Source organism: Tenrec ecaudatus, chromosome 14 (assembly GCF_050624435.1).
Source record: "Tenrec ecaudatus isolate mTenEca1 chromosome 14, mTenEca1.hap1, whole genome shotgun sequence".
NCBI lineage: Eukaryota > Metazoa > Chordata > Mammalia > Afrosoricida > Tenrecidae > Tenrec > Tenrec ecaudatus.
In genome coordinates this window covers 15236771-15252259 of record NC_134543.1, presented here as the reverse complement: position 1 = coordinate 15252259, position 15489 = coordinate 15236771, and the positions used below count along the sequence as shown (strand labels likewise).

The window sequence follows — 15489 nt, the reverse complement described above, 5'->3', positions numbered from 1 at the left end:
CTGTGGATCGCGACCCCTTTGGGAGTCAAATGAACCTTTCACAGGGGTTGCCTGATTCATTACAGTAGCAAAATGACACTTATGAAGCAGCAATGAAAATCATTTTTTGGTTTGGGGGCCACCCCCAACATGAAAAACTGGATGAGAGGGTCACAGCATTGGGAAGGTTGAGAACCACTGCCTAAGAGTGAAGAAAACAAGTTGGCCTTAACGAGAGTAAAACAAAAAAATGGTGAGTGATTTTTGTCAGTTAGCCTGCCTTCCTAGAGTAAGAACATGTATCCTAAACGTATTTCTCAGTCAAAAGAGAACATGACTGTGACACAATCACTCATGATCTCAGGAGCACTCAAGGTGCGGTAGGTAGGCCTTCAGCTGCTAACCAAAAGGTCAGTGGTTCAAACCCACCAGCCACTCCACAGGAGAAAGCAGAGGTCCTCTGCTTCCATAATGATGTCTAGCCATGCAGACTATGTGAGGCAATTCTATTCTTCCCTCTACAGTCACTGTGCATTTGGATTTTAGGGTATATCCCTTATCTATTATTAATAGAACGCTTCTGTTTTCTTCCAAGAAGCCACTGGATCAAATATGTCATCTGGTTTTTGGGAGCAGATGAAATGTGTTACTTATTTATGGCTCTTCTAGCCATAGTCTGTTACTCCCACCAAATATCCTTCTGCTGATGGGCCTGGGAAAGAAGGTGCAGGGAAGACACTGATCGACTCCAGTGTGAGGCATTGCTGATGGTTGTGTTTGCCATGTGCTGTGTGTAAAATGAGCTATCTCGGGACCAGGAAGGAGAGCAATCACTACCAGGAAGAGAAGGGCCAGTAGTGGGTGCGTCCTTTGAGCCCCCAGAGAGCCCTACATATTGAATCACTTGTGAACCAAGAGGCAGCGGTGACGCCACAGGAGTGGCAGAGAAGCAGCAGCAGTAAAACCAAGATCCAGAGCAGGACAGGGATCAGTGGACTTCTCGGCCAACAAAGCAAACAAGGCTGAGGTCCCTCCAGCAGGAGGCTGGCTTAGGGAGTAGACTGCCTCCATGCGCTTAATTGGGAAGCTTGGTATGGGGTCCCGCAGAGACAGAGCTGAGGGCCTTCAGGCTGAGGCCTATGGCTGAGTCCTATACCCTTTGGGCATTTAATCGCAGGCCTCTAAAGAGCTTCATAACATTTCACAAGCAGGGCAGAGGCCAATGGTCATGTGGTTGAGAAACCAAAGACCAGAGAGCTCTCCTTGCAGGCATAGCTGAGAAGAGGCTGTCTGGTCCAAAGAATTGTAACTTGGGCATTAGTGACTTGTCAACTCCCTCATTAAACTCCATAATCATGAGTCTTTTGGTGAGGTTTGTGTGGCCAAGGCAATGAATTATCAACCCAGCTGTGAAGCAGCATGTCTTGGGAGGGAAGGTTGGACGGCGTAGGCCTATCTGACCTCAGGTTCATCCGCATCAGCCGCGAGCAGCTAATGCTGATGATGGTGAGTTCCCTTCCCCCTTGGATAGTTAAAGGAGGTCAGCCACGACACCTATATCATTTCCTATTACGGGTGGCATCAGATGTAGGGTTCATTGTAATGGCTCCAGTCACTGGAAGCGAGACTTTGTACGAGAAAGAGGATCAAAACGTGTGATTTGTAGATGATTACTTTGATCATTGTTGCCTGTAATGGGGCAAAGAGTGTAAGAAATAATAGCTGCAGCGGAAGGGAGAAAATCTGCTTCTGGACTGGCCTGATACAAAAGGCAGGCTGGATGAGCAAAACGACTGGGAGGGGACCAAGGCCTGCTGGGCCCACCCTGCCAGTGGCCCACGGCCATGGACACATAATTGGAGACCCAATTCAGGAGTGGGGAAGAAAAGATTATCCTTGGGGGGTTTCACATGGGTTAAGGGTTAAGTGTTCATCAGGATTTTCCCTATGGATAGTGAATGTTTCTCCTACCAGGTATTATAAAACAAGCCTTCATGTTTGATGGAAATTAATATGGCTATCATATTACAGAGTTTGGTAAGCCCAGGTTTACATATACTTGATTGGATATGCTAAAAGAAGGGTTAGGGTTTATTTATGTAGAGTTGAGGACTTACCATTACATTCTTGTCTCCTCAGAGTACTGCGTTCATAGGGATTAGCAACTTGGGAATTAGGTACTTTAATTGGGGAGAGATAGAGGTACAAATTGACTGGCATACAAGATTTCATGAGTGGGCTTACAGTGAAATGATTAAAATTGGGGGGCAGTTAATCATTCATGGATGAAAATGACAATGACTAGACCAGTAGGGCAGTGAGTTATATAATATGGTTCCTCTAACCACTGTCTTTGTTACTCCAGCCAAATGTCCTTTGGCTGATGAGTTTGGATAAGAGAAGGTAGTAGAGAGATACTGACAGAATTCAGTGTGAATGATTGTTGACAGGGTTAATTGTGATTGACATATTGCTGGTTCTAAAATGAGTCATCTCAGAAGCAGGAAGAGACAATCGTATTCCTCGCAAGAGAGAAGAGCCAGAAGTGGAGGGAATCCTTTGAGCCCCAAGATCCCTGCACACTGTCCCTCTCTAGCCCAAGAGAAAGCTCTGACAACAGAAAAAATGGCAGCAACAGATCCCAGATCCAGAGTAATGGGCTACAGCAGCCTCAGAAGCCAGGAAAGCTGAATACCCTGAAGCAGGGTGGAGTGGCGAACCTCCAGATACTTAACTGGGGGAGCTAAGGTTGCTGACCCATGGAACTAGAATTGAGTGCCTTCAGGCTGAGACCTATTGCAAAGTAGCATGTCCTTTAGGCACTTATTGGCAACCCCCCCAAAAACTTTGAACCATTGCAGGAGCAGATGAGAGGCCACTAGGTCATGTGGCTGAGAAGTTAAAGACCAGACAAGCATGCCTGCAAGCACAATAGAGATGAGGCTGCCCTATCCAAACAATTATATCCTTAATATTTAATAAACCCCATAATCATGAACATTGACCGTGAGTTCTGTGTGATGTAACATCTGAAAAGTACTGAATGATGTAACATCTGAAAAGTAGAGAGTACTTTGAGAGGGACAGTTGGTGTCAGAAGGTTGGAAGGCAGGACGTGTCTGGCCTCAGCCTCATAGAAATAAGTCCGGTCAGGTCTCAGGTATCAAAAGATCCAGAACAAACAACTATAGCGATGTGAATGAGGGGGGTTGGAGTGAAAACCCAAAGCCCATCTGTAGACAGTTGGATATCCCACCACAGAAAGGTTATAAAGAAGGGATGATTCAACCAAGGTGCAGTATAGCACTGATGAAACACACATCCTTCCTCTAGTTCCTGAATGCGTCCTCCCCTAACCCCTACCATGACCCCGTTCTACTTTACAAATCTGGCTAGACCAGAGAACACACATTGGTATGATAAGAGCTTTCGACACATGAAATTCAGGACAGAAAAAACCTCAGAAAAAGTAGTGGGAGGCGTGATATCATGAGGGGAGGAGATGACCAGGGAGGAAGAAGGGGGAAAAAGTGGGAACCCATCGCAAGGTTGGGCATATAGCCCCCACCCCACCGACGGGGACAAGTAACAGACAAGTGGGTGAAGGGAGACAATGGACAGTGTAAGATATGAAATAAAAATAACAATATAGAACCGATCAAGGATTCACCAGGGTGGGAAGGTGGGGGAGGAAAAGGAAAAAAAGGAATTTATACCAAGGGCTCCAGTAGAAAATGTTTTGGAAATGATGATGGCAACATAGGTACCAATATGCTTGATTCAATCCATGTATGTAAAGTTATAAGAGCTGTAAAAGCCCCCAATAAAAAATGATTTTAAAAAGAAAGAAAGAAATCAGTTCTGGTTGATGTTGGGGTAGAGTTTGACTTTCCTACTCCCACCCCCACCCCACCCCCATGTGAAGTAGGAGGAAAGCAGACCCCACCCCCACATCCTTCTTTTTTACAGATCTAGAGAATTCTCTAAAGCCCCTGTTCTCTGTAAGGGCAATTTCATTACCTTGAAAATAAATACGTTAAGCTGGAGGCTTTTCTTTAATGGCAGGAAGTTCAGAGTTGTCCTGCACACATAATACCGTATAATACAGTGCAGAGGTCTGCCATGATCCAAAGTAAATAGCCATTTCTCTTGGATTCTGTTCTCCTACATTGTTCTAATTCCTACGATGGCATCTGTGGGGGGTGGCCTGGCTGTTGTGAAAATAAGGTATTAGGAGATGACAAACCTAATTATCTAAATGGGGCAAACATTCACCACAGTGGGGCCAAACAGCTAAGTCTCGGGCTTGGTGCATAGAAGATCAGAAATGTCATCTTCGGTGTGCAAAACACCAATGACCGTGACAATACCTGGCCAGAGGGGTGCCCACTTAAAATAAATGACTTTATAAACGTTTGCCTTCTTTTTATACTTCTTGTAAAACTGCAAAATCAGCCCCTCTCTTTGAAAACCGAGTCTCGGCCTTTCACTGTCTATCCTCCGACCAAATCAAGTCCTCCATTTCTCTCTGACTTACATGAACATCAGAGTCTCTGGAATTTCTGATGGCAAGATTCGTAAGTTGGGGGTCAGGCCCCTGGACGTGATGTTCTTGCCTGTTGTTGTTAGTTGGCCTCCCCGAGCCTCCCACTCACGGCGACCTCATGCATAAGGGAACGGAACACGGCCCCATTCGAGGTCTTCTTCGGGGTCATGGGGATGTTTGAAGCCACTCGTGTGGCTCTTGGACCACCCTCCATCCCACTGAGGGTTTCCCTGACTTTCTCTGGCCTCCTAGTTCACCAAACATGATAGCCTTTTAAAGACATGAGTCTTTCCTAATGGCGTGCCCAAGCTAAGTCAGCCAAAGACTCTCCATCCTCAAAGGAGCACTCTGCTTACATGTCTTCTCATGTGTTTGTTTGCTCTCTTGGCAATTCTCATTAGCCCTTCTCTAGGCAGTCACCTTCCGTTCCAACCCGTCCTTGTTGATACTGAGGTGAGCCTTGTCTAAGATGCCTTGCTTTCCACATTGCCCAGGTTTCCCATTCATTTTTGCAACCCCTGTGCACTTCAAAGGCACCCTGGTGGTGTAGTGGGTTACACAACGGGCCGCTAACCACATGGTTAGCAGTTCAAACCCACCAGCCTCAGAAACCCAAAGGTCCGTTCCACTCTCTCCTATGAGGGTCACTCGTGTCAGAATCAGCTGGATGGCCATGAGAGAGAGTGTGTGTCTTGCCCTTCTCACTACCCCTGGCCTCCAGCTCATCAGGCCACCATCACACCTTGCCTGGACCAATTCAGCCACCTTTTACCCAGCTTATGACCTACTCAATCTCTAGTTCAATGCCACTTCTAGGGCCACTTCTCCCCCCTTCTCCACTAGACCCTCTATGACGAGAATAATGGCCCCCCAAAATATCTGCATCTGAATCCCTAAACCTGTGACTAAGCTACAGTCTATGGTGCTTCCCACGTGTGATAGCTAAGGATCTTACGATGGGAGGATCTAGCCTGTATTATCCAGATGGGTCTAATGTCATTCCAAGTATTCTCATCAGAGGGAGGCACGAGGAGCTGATAAAGTAGATGTGACCATAGAAACAGAGGACTGATGCAGCTTCAAGCCAAGGGACGCAGTCGAGAAAGGCCAGGGAATGATTCTCCCATAGAAACTAACTTCAGAAGGACCCAGTCCCGAGGAAACCTTGTTGGCTCAGTGAGTTTAATGCTGGCCTTTGTCCCCTAAAACTGTAAGATAACAAACTGGTGATATTTTAAGTCACTAGCTTTGGTTACGTGCTTCCAACTCTCACTGTCCTGTGTCGGTGGTAAAAACCAAACCACGCCCAGAGTCATCGAGTCAGTTCCTACTCAAAGCCACCCCACAGGGCAGGGTAGAACCGTTCTGCAGGGTTTCCAAGGCTGCCATCTCGCTTCTGCAGAGCTGCTGGATTCAGACTCTGTTAGCAACTGTGCATGTGACCGCTGTGTCACACGTGTAACCTGTCCTGCTCCTGCACAGAAAGCTCCTTGAGGGGAGTGAAAGACCATGTCAATTCCTCACCCGAGAATCCGCCATACCCTGCACAGTGGCTGCCACACCGTGGGCATCGGATTCATCATGTCTGAATAAAGAAAGGAAGGAGGGACGGAGGAAGGAAGGAGAGTTGGCACATCCAAGCCACGCATGCGTGGTGGAAGACATGTGGAATGGAAAACAAGTGATGAGCCCAGCAATGTCCTCTTCTCCTTCTTTTTAAAAATTTTTTATTGGGGGCTCTTACAACATTCCATACATCGATTGTACCAAGCAGATTTGTCCATGTGTTGCCATCATCATTTCCAAAACATTTTCCACTTCAGCCCTTGGTATAAGCTCCTCTTTTTCCCCTCCTTCCCTCACCTTCCCACCTTCGTGCATCCTTGATCAATTATATATAGTTATTGTCCTTTCATATCTGACCCTTCTGGGGTCTCCCTTCTCTTCACACTGCCATATTTTCCCAGATGCTGTTCCTTCACCAAAGAACCCCTTCCCGTCCCATCTCCCCTGAAGATGCTGGTCCTCTCTGCTTCCATGTCAGCTCAACGCTGCCTCCTCCGTGAAGGCCTCCTGGCCTTCCCCAGGAAGATACCACCTGCCCGTCTACTACTCAGCTCTGAGCTCCTTGGGTTAGAGAGCTCATCTTTTACTCAGTGTTCCTCCATTTCTTGACACCATGCCTGGCGAGGGGCAGACATTTGTGTGGTGTGGTTGCTGTAGTGATCTTTCCTTCAGGTGATCCAGAGACGCCCCATCAGAACCACCCCGCCCCGCTGGTAGCACTGATGTAGCCCCGAACAGGCAGAAGGAGCTGTACAGCGTGCAGACTATGTCGCAGGTCCTCCCAAGCTTCCCAGGCCTGGCTGTCCACCCCGCGGACAAAGGACAGCAGCGCCCACTCACTCACATCAGGGTGAAGCCTCACCAGGTGGCAAACCATGCCAGGGCAATGTCCTTCACCAACCTGCATTCTGGGGGGACCCAGAGCTTCTAGCGTCCAGGAGGCTGGGTAGAGCTGAACTTGAGAAAGGTCTTTTCATACTTGGCCCAGTTCCTGGGGCCAGTTTGCTAAGAGAACATGCTGGGAGCAGAGCTGGATCCGAATCCACCAGCCCATGAGCTCCTGAAGCACTGAGACCGAAATCAGAGCTTCCATGCCAAACCTGTCAGCGACTGGGTGACCTTGAAACTGTCGCTTAGTTGCTCGGTTTGCTTATCTGTGAAATGTGAATCATAACAATCACCCTCTCCCTCCCACAGGACGCTTGGGAACAACACATGGGATGCCCCAGTTTGCTGGCTGCAGTTTGAAAGTCAGAAGCACTCGGCGAGGCCAGAAAATGTTACAAAACCTTTTTGTGCATTTAATTGAAAACGGAGTTGATGGCTTTCGGACACGCGACCGCACTCGGCCGGCTTGGAAAGGACTTGGTCTGGCCTTTTCCTTGGGTTGCATTTGCTTCCAAAGGGGATCGGTAATTAATCTGCTCTTCTTCTCAGAAACCACAGCGGCTCGTTGCTAACACAGAGCTGCCTTGTGGTTGGAGAGATGTCTGTGCCGGGAGCCATCACAGACATCCAGCTGGCTGGGTGGTAGCAGCAGTGGCAGTGGCGGGGACACCTGGGTGGCGGTAGTGATGGCGGTGCTGGTGGTGCTGAAGGGGATGCGAGCCCTTACTTTGGACCAGGTACTCAAATAATTAAACACTCTGCTGACATCATTGTATTTGGCCTTCTCCATGAGTTGTTACCATCTTGTATTGTTCACACCCTCTAAGAAGTTAGTGCCAAAGCAGAATTAAATGTAAATGGATTCGATCCCGGGAAATGCATATGGAAGATAGGAGGGAGTCGGGAGATCAGTACAGCCATGAGACACGTGTAATTCTAACCCCAGTGAAGCCGAGAGGGAAACAAGGGTAGGCACGGCATCCTAGACGGCTCTCGGTCTCAGAAAGGCTCAGCAAGGCCACCAAGGAGACCATGAGCCAAAGCCAGCCATCAGCGGAGTCCTGTGGCCCTCAGAAAGAAGCCATATCAGTGTGTGGCCTGGCTGGGAGCAGCCCAGCGGAGGTGCTGCCTGGAGTAGCCTGGCACTGGATTTCAGGGCAGCAGCCAGAGGCCCGGGTGGATTACATTCCCTTTACAATGAAGCTCACGGCCACCACATGTCCCCACCAACAGACCAGGGAAACTGAGGCCCAGAGCAGTTAAATGACTAAGCCAAGGTCAATGAGCCAGAAAGAGGTGGAGCCAGAATTGTAACTAGACTCCTCTGACTATGGAAATGGGGGATTAAGGAACAAAGAAAGCAATTCTATGTACAAACAGCTCTCTGTCTCTCTCTCTCTCTAAAAATATATGGTTGTTGGTTTTTAAGTGAGCAAGGCATTTGTTTCAGACAGACACAAAAATACTTTCCAGTCTGAGAGTGGCTACTTGGGTTTCCAAGCAGGGATGGAGCTTGGCCCACATAATGTATCAATAATGGATGCCGCACACAAAGCAATGGACCGTCATCTTCCAGCCTCCCACCAGCGCCAAATATGGCGCGGGGACCTGAGGAGAAAAGAAATTGAAAATCCCTTCAGCCCATTTTCATTTTAAATACATTTTCTCGGAACATTAGCATATTCCATCTTTGCCTCAGTGTCGGTGGACACTGAGACACTCAAAGGAATGGACTTGTTTTGGGGAAGAACAGGTTCTTAATAATTTTCTATTTTATGATGATAAGGAGCCCCAGTGGTATAGTGGATATGTTTTGGGATACTAAGCTCAAGGTGAGCCATTTGAAACCACCTGCTGCTCCTTGGGAGAAAAATGAGGCTTTCTATTCGCATTGAGTTACCGTCTCGGGAGCCTACAGGGGCCATTCTTCCCAGCTCTATTGGTTCGCCAGGAGTCAGAATTGATCCATTGGCAGTGGGTGTGGAGTTCTTGGTTTCTGATTATAATTATTCTTCATATTTACCATTGTAAATATCCTTCCTTATCATGGTAGGCACTACTTTTATATTTCCTACTATAAATATCCTTTAGATTATATTATTCATACAATTATAAATATTAGTTTTTATATATACCATTTCGAATATTAGTCTTTATATTTAGCATTATACTCGTGTTTTTGTTTGTTTTTCATTGTGTTTGTTATTATAAATATTCTTTATAGTTACTAAATAAATCTTACTATTGATAGTGTATGTAGTGGCTTTCCAATGGTGCTCAGACTTCGCTCATTCAATCAGTCAATCAACAAACATGCAAGCTTGCCGGGTACCGTGCTAAGCACGGGGAATCCTCCATCAAGGAATCAGACACCTCTCTGCCTACAGAGGGATGAGACAGACGTCACAGATCTCTCATGCGTCTGAACCCGTTTGAGCTGCTCAACAATCTTGTGTGGCGGGCTGAGGTCATCACTGATCATTGCCTCCTTCACAGGGAAGGAATCTGAGAGGTCCAGAGAGGTGACACTGACTGGCAGGTCGCAAGCTACGATGCAGTGGTATCCTTGAATACATCTTCTGACCCCTCACCTTGAATGCCTTCTCTCTCCAACACCATCAATGAAGTAAAGGGCATCCGGGTCTCTTGGAGACAAGGCAGTGCGGCCTCCCCAGAGGTGCCACTATCACATAGCAACAGGACTCTGCCTATCGATCCAGGCAAAGTACACCTGTGACTGCACCCTCCTCTGCCAGGACTGGAATCGTTAAGGCTTCAAGGGACAGGATCAGACTGCACGCTGCTGGGGAGGTGGGAAGTGGGGAGACAGCGGAGATCGCCAGCGCTGCACGTTTCAATGGTCACCTGCCTCAAAGAAAAGCAGTGTGCATGTTTCTTCCAAATCCAGAGACGCCAGCCGTCTGCCCTGTTTCTGTACAGTGGGCGAGGCTGAGGTGCAAAGCCATGGCACAAAGCATTTTGTAGAAACCCCTTGTCTCCCCTTGATGGATCCTATGCACCTGGGGAACTTAGGTGACTCAGTAAAGGCAGACCGGCAAGCTGGCCCCAGTAGGAATGATGATGAGACTCAATATTTCCATACCAAGTGAGTAGGATGAGGTCCTGGAATTCCACCTCGGGGTTAAACACCTGCCTTGCCTTCCAGCCCTCAGACTCCAGGGTTTGCTTCCAGACAGTGGTAGCATGAAATGACTGGGCCCCTAGAGGAATGGAGAGCCCAGGAGACAGGAATCAGCAGGGGAAGAGAGAGTTCAGAGGACTTTGCCACTTTGTCTTGCATCTGTCCCTCGCATCTCCTTTGTCCAGACCCTCAGCTTCTCTCACCTGAGTCACGACAGCCTCAGAACCCCTGGAATTCAAGCCCGGTCCAGTGGACTTCTCTAAGGAGCAAAGGCCCCACTGAGATGCAGAAAAAAAGGGCAGACTCCAAGCTCTCTCTCAGGACTTGTGGATTCTCTCTCGCTACTGCCTCACTTGCTGCCATGCCAACGTAAGAAACCTTTGCCCCGCCCAAGCCCAGCAGGACCCAGCCCCACACAGGCTAAGCCACTGTTGTAGCTCCCCCTAAGCCCTCCCAGAGGACTGGGTCTCAAGTCTTGGATTGCTTTCACCCTCCCACTCTTTGTCTGGTGAATTCTGCCTCCTAAGGAAAACTCACTTCACGTGTCACCACCCCCATGAAGTGGCCCCTGTCGCCTCACGCCCGTTGGAATAGATGGCTTTTCTCTCTGTCTAGTCCACTCTCTGTAACACAGCTAGGAGGCTCCTAATTACAATTTTTTCCCTTCCTGAACATGTTAATTCATCCATTCATAAACTTGCCTTGGGCCTTAATTTGTAAGATTAAGTTCACACATCTGCCCCAAAGAGAACTAAACTACACAGTTATTTGGTATGCACGAGTACCCCTGGCCCTCAAACCAAAGACAAATTCGCTGTTATCAAGTTGATTCCAACCCATAACAACCCTATAGAGCAGGGTAGAACTGCCCCTGTGAGTTTCTGAGACTGTAACTCTTTGTGGGAGTAGAAAGCCCCAACTTTCCCCAACAGAGCAGCTAGAGGTTTCAAACTGCTCACCTTGCCGTTAGCATCCCAAAGAGTAACCACTACGCCACCAGGGCTACTTGGCCCTGGGTGGTTTCCCACAGATGGGTTCCCAGAGTTGAGGTATTAAGGTTCTGGGAAAGCAAACCATCCAAGGGGAACAGTAATTCACCTCACGGAACTCCAAACACTCAGTTCTGGGCTTGTTTGTTCTCCTCTTGCAGGGCTAGGTAGTTCTCTCAACCCATTGATAAAAACTCTTCCTTAGGTAAAAACATCTCTTGAAGACTATGAGTCATCCTTGGTGAATCACACTTCTGGTACCAAGCAGACAGAATCTCCCTCCAGTCTTTACTTCTGACTAAGACCAAACAGCATCAAGTTGGATTTGAACACCCCGGAGACAGACAGTGTTTTTTCATCCTACTTCCTTAGTAGACTTCCCATGGGGAGAGGACAAATGGAGCGAGTTTACTGAGGCACAGAGGACCAGTGCCTCCCTTTCAGGACTAGTGAGCAAATGGTCTATCTGCTCCAATTCTGCTTGCCTTGATAAGAGAAGGTCATGGCACAACATCAAGAGCTTCTCCAGAAGCAGACAGAGTCGGAGAATGAGGGACTTAAGTTTAGGAAAAGCGAGAAAAGCAGAACTTCAATGATCATCCACTCCTACTCTTATCACAGGACTGAGATCTACTGAGACTCCATCATCCTCAGGAAGCATCAGGTAGGGCCCTTAAGAATAAGAACCTTCTGGGGGAGCAGGGAGCAGGGAGGGAGGGGGAAAATGAGGAGCGAATACCAGGGGCTCACGTAGAAAGCAACTATTTTGAGAATGACGAGGGAAACAAATGTACAAAAGTGCTTGACACAATGGATGGATGTGTGGATTGTGATAAGAGTTGTACAAGTCCCCAATAAAATGATTTAATTTTTAAAAGAAAGAATAAAAGCCTTCTCTCTGCGCTTCCTTCCCTCCTATCTTCCAGGCCACTGTCCGGAAGAGTCAATGCCTGGTTCAGAACAAGGGTCAATCAACAAGGATGATCCATGTTATTAGGGGGTGCTAAACTATATATAAAAAAATCAATAAAATATGCGCATGCTGTGCTAGACATAATCACAAGGTACAAAGCAATGCAATGAGCAAGTGCTCATTTCTAACAGAAGCGTACAAGAAAGAAGGGTGCCAATTGAACTGGGTATAGAAAAAGAGGGAAACGAGAGGTAGAGAGGAAGGCAGACCAATAAAAGGGCGCAATGTGCATAAAGACAGCCATGAGTCAAGCTGGGATGCCTGGGAGATTATAGCAGGTCTGTGAGTCCAGGCTTTCTGGTAGAGAGAAGGCCAGGAGAGAGCATGGTGGTCTTGTAAGCCCTATTCATGAGCTTGGAAAGCCATCAAAGCTAACACGGATAGAGGGGCCACAGCTGATTCTGGCAGCAGCATGATGTAGATTGGAGAAGCAAGGAACCAGCACCAAGGAGCATGGCGGAGAATTGTCCAGAATAGGCCATGAAGGCCTCCGCTTCGAAGGTAGCACAGGGGATGGATGGAAAGGAGGGTCAGAAGCAAAGGTTGTTAAGGAAATAAAATCTACAGGTCTCGATGGCTGTCAAAAAATAAGAAGTGTGTAGAGGGAAGGGTCTAGAATGACTCCCAGGTATCTGGCTTGGAAGAGCATGGTGTGTCTCTCTCTGAAACAGAAAGTGCAGGAGGCTTAGAGGGTCAGCCCACCTTTGGGCAATTAGGCTTGTGCTCCCCTATGGTACCCGGTGGAGAAGTCCAGGAGATTTTAGGCAGAAGGGTCCGGAACTCAGGGACGGGGCGGGGGGCGGGGGTTAGGGGCGGTAATCTAGCTTGACCCCTAGGTTTCATAGTGATTGGTATAGAAGAGGTGTGGAAGACACTGGGCACAACGAAAGTGTCCTTGAGAGTCGGAGAATGAGACAAGCATAGTCTTGTTCAAAGAACAGCAGAGTGGGGGAAACAGAAATCAGGAAGAAAGAGAACCAGGGAGGAAACCAGGAGATGCCAGGTAAGGCAGGGGTGGCCTACTCTGGCTCAAGCCTCCAGCATCATCCCCAAGGCATGGTCCGGAGGAGGCTTGAGGGTGGGTTTGGTGACCCACCTGCTATCACATGTGATCATTTTGTGGTTCCATCTTGTCTCTAACTGACAGGAACCCTCCCTTCAAAAGAACCCCTGGGCATTATCGGCCTGCTTCTGGTAGCAACGTGTGTGTGTGTGTGTGTGTGTGTGTGTGTGTGATTTTCACACAGAACTGACCCCCGGCAGCCAGGGAACAGAGTCCAGGAGCAAACCTGTTCCTGATGCATGCTAGCTGTCCGAGCGACCTTGGTGACTCACGCTGGACCGGTCACCTTTCAACGCTTAGTTCTGCCAACCTTGTGGTTCTCCCACACGCCTGACGCTGCCAGGCGAGCAAAACCGACCCCGTGCCGTGGCTCCTCCTGTAAGGCCCTCACGGTGGCATAGCTGCAGCTGGGGTTCCATTGTCTTGTTCCAAATGCTTGGTAAATACCATATGGTGTCTCCTGCCCTAAGCGTTTTCCCCCATAACTTAAATTTAACTAGAGCATTTTAGGAAAGGAAGATCCTTTTCCTCCCTTTGCGATCAAAAATACCACTGGCCGTGGCAGCTCCCAGAATATCTCCTTTAGCCAGAGGCCAACTGTTTGAAATCCTATCGTCACCAGGCCATGCCTTTGAATTAGAGGGTTCCCCATCGCAGGTGGCTTGCCAAAAACAGTTGCCTCTCCCAATTATGCCTCTCATGCATAATATATTTCCCAACCCTTCTCTCTCAAATCCTTACGTGCTGCAAAAATGTTAACACCTTCACTTGCTGCCTGAAAGGCTAGAGGTTCAAGTCCTGGTGATCTACTTTTAAAAAAGCAGCCAGTGAAAACCCTACGAAGCAGAGTTTGACTGTGACACACATGGGATTGATGTGAGCTAGGGTGCCAGTTGATGGCCACAGGTAACCAGTGTCCACACCAAAGTCAGGTAACGGTTCTAAAAATCCAATCATGCTCCCACTTAAGCCCCTGCCCCAGGGGCTCCCAATGCCTTTGGCACTAATGCCAATACCCCGTATGCTTTGGGCTTGTCTTGCCTTCCTTCCCCAGCTTAAACTAAATCCCCTTTCCCTCCCCAACCTGTCCATGTCACCCTTGTTGGCCCCTGCCTGAGATCCTTTCCCCATCACCACACCAGGACCGAGTCCTCATTTTTATGTCTTGGCATGGAAGGCACTTTCTGTAGAGATCTTCCCTGGAGCCCGTCTAAGTCTTGCTTGGTTGCTCCTTGAGCATACCAGGATCGCATAGCATTCATACCCTCTCCACCCAGAAAGCTCACCCTGCTGAAAGGCCCACTGACTCACACCTCAACCACTCATCACTCAGTGAAGGCAGAGGCTGTGCTTACATTGGTCATCCGCACATCTGCAGCATGGTGTTCTAGGCTGGGGGCGTAAGAGTCAAGAAGTGACTACTGGGTTGGGTTCTATTTGTGTACTGCTATACGGGTTACTATTACTTTGAGTGTGAATGAACTCATTACTGGAAGGTACCACAAAAAGAAGTGAAGAGCCCTCCTGTGAGAAATGCCTTACATGACTTGTTTTTCTATTTGATTCATTGCTACTTGTGTTAGTTTGGGTACATTAGAGAAACAAACCCACAGAAACTTATATGTATACAAGAGAGTTTTATATAAAGGGTAAGTGCACATCAAGAAAACATCCCAACCCAGTGCCGCCAAAGCCCACAAGTCCAACATTAACCCATATGTCCAACACCAATCCACAAAGTCCTCCTCCATCTCACAAAACACACGCAATGATGCCAAGTGCAGGAAGAAAGCCAAATCAGTGAATGTGTAAGCATCTCGGCACTGACAGGGGTCTCCACACGGCTGCTCTAGCACCCAGGGCTGCATCAGGGTAGGTCCATGTGGCTTCTTCTCCTTGGGGATGTCTTGCAGGAAGTGAGCCTTGCCGGTTGAAGCAGGGAACTGGCTAAGGCAGCTGCACCCTGGTCTGACCATCTCAAAGCAAGAGACCTGAGAACTCGAAAGGTGAGGCTCACGGAGCCATTTATCTCTCAGCTCTTCAATTAACCCCACATGTGTTTATTGGCCAGGTTGGCACAATAAACTTTAACTATATCACTAGTCTTTAACATGAGCTCTCCAGAATCACCTTACTGTGGATTAATAACGTCTTAATAGCAGTCATTGGTGGCAAGAACAGAAGCAGCACCTTTCTAAAAGGAAAACCATGTAAAATTCCCTGGAATCTGATCATTCTATCAGGCCCAAGAGATACAAAGGTGCAGAAGGCTCCCTTAGGAAGCCCACAGCATGTAGTGGTTTTAAAATATGCCTCTAAATCCTTGACTCCTTTTTCTACCAA

General features: G+C 48.0%; 1 protein-coding gene across 1 annotated transcript in view; it reads right to left on the bottom strand.

Moving 5' to 3' along the window:
- Positions 1 to 15489, bottom strand: part of KCNK10 (potassium two pore domain channel subfamily K member 10) — a 145996-nt gene that overhangs the window by 82156 nt on the left and 48351 nt on the right. The gene's annotated exons all lie outside the window — the stretch shown is intronic.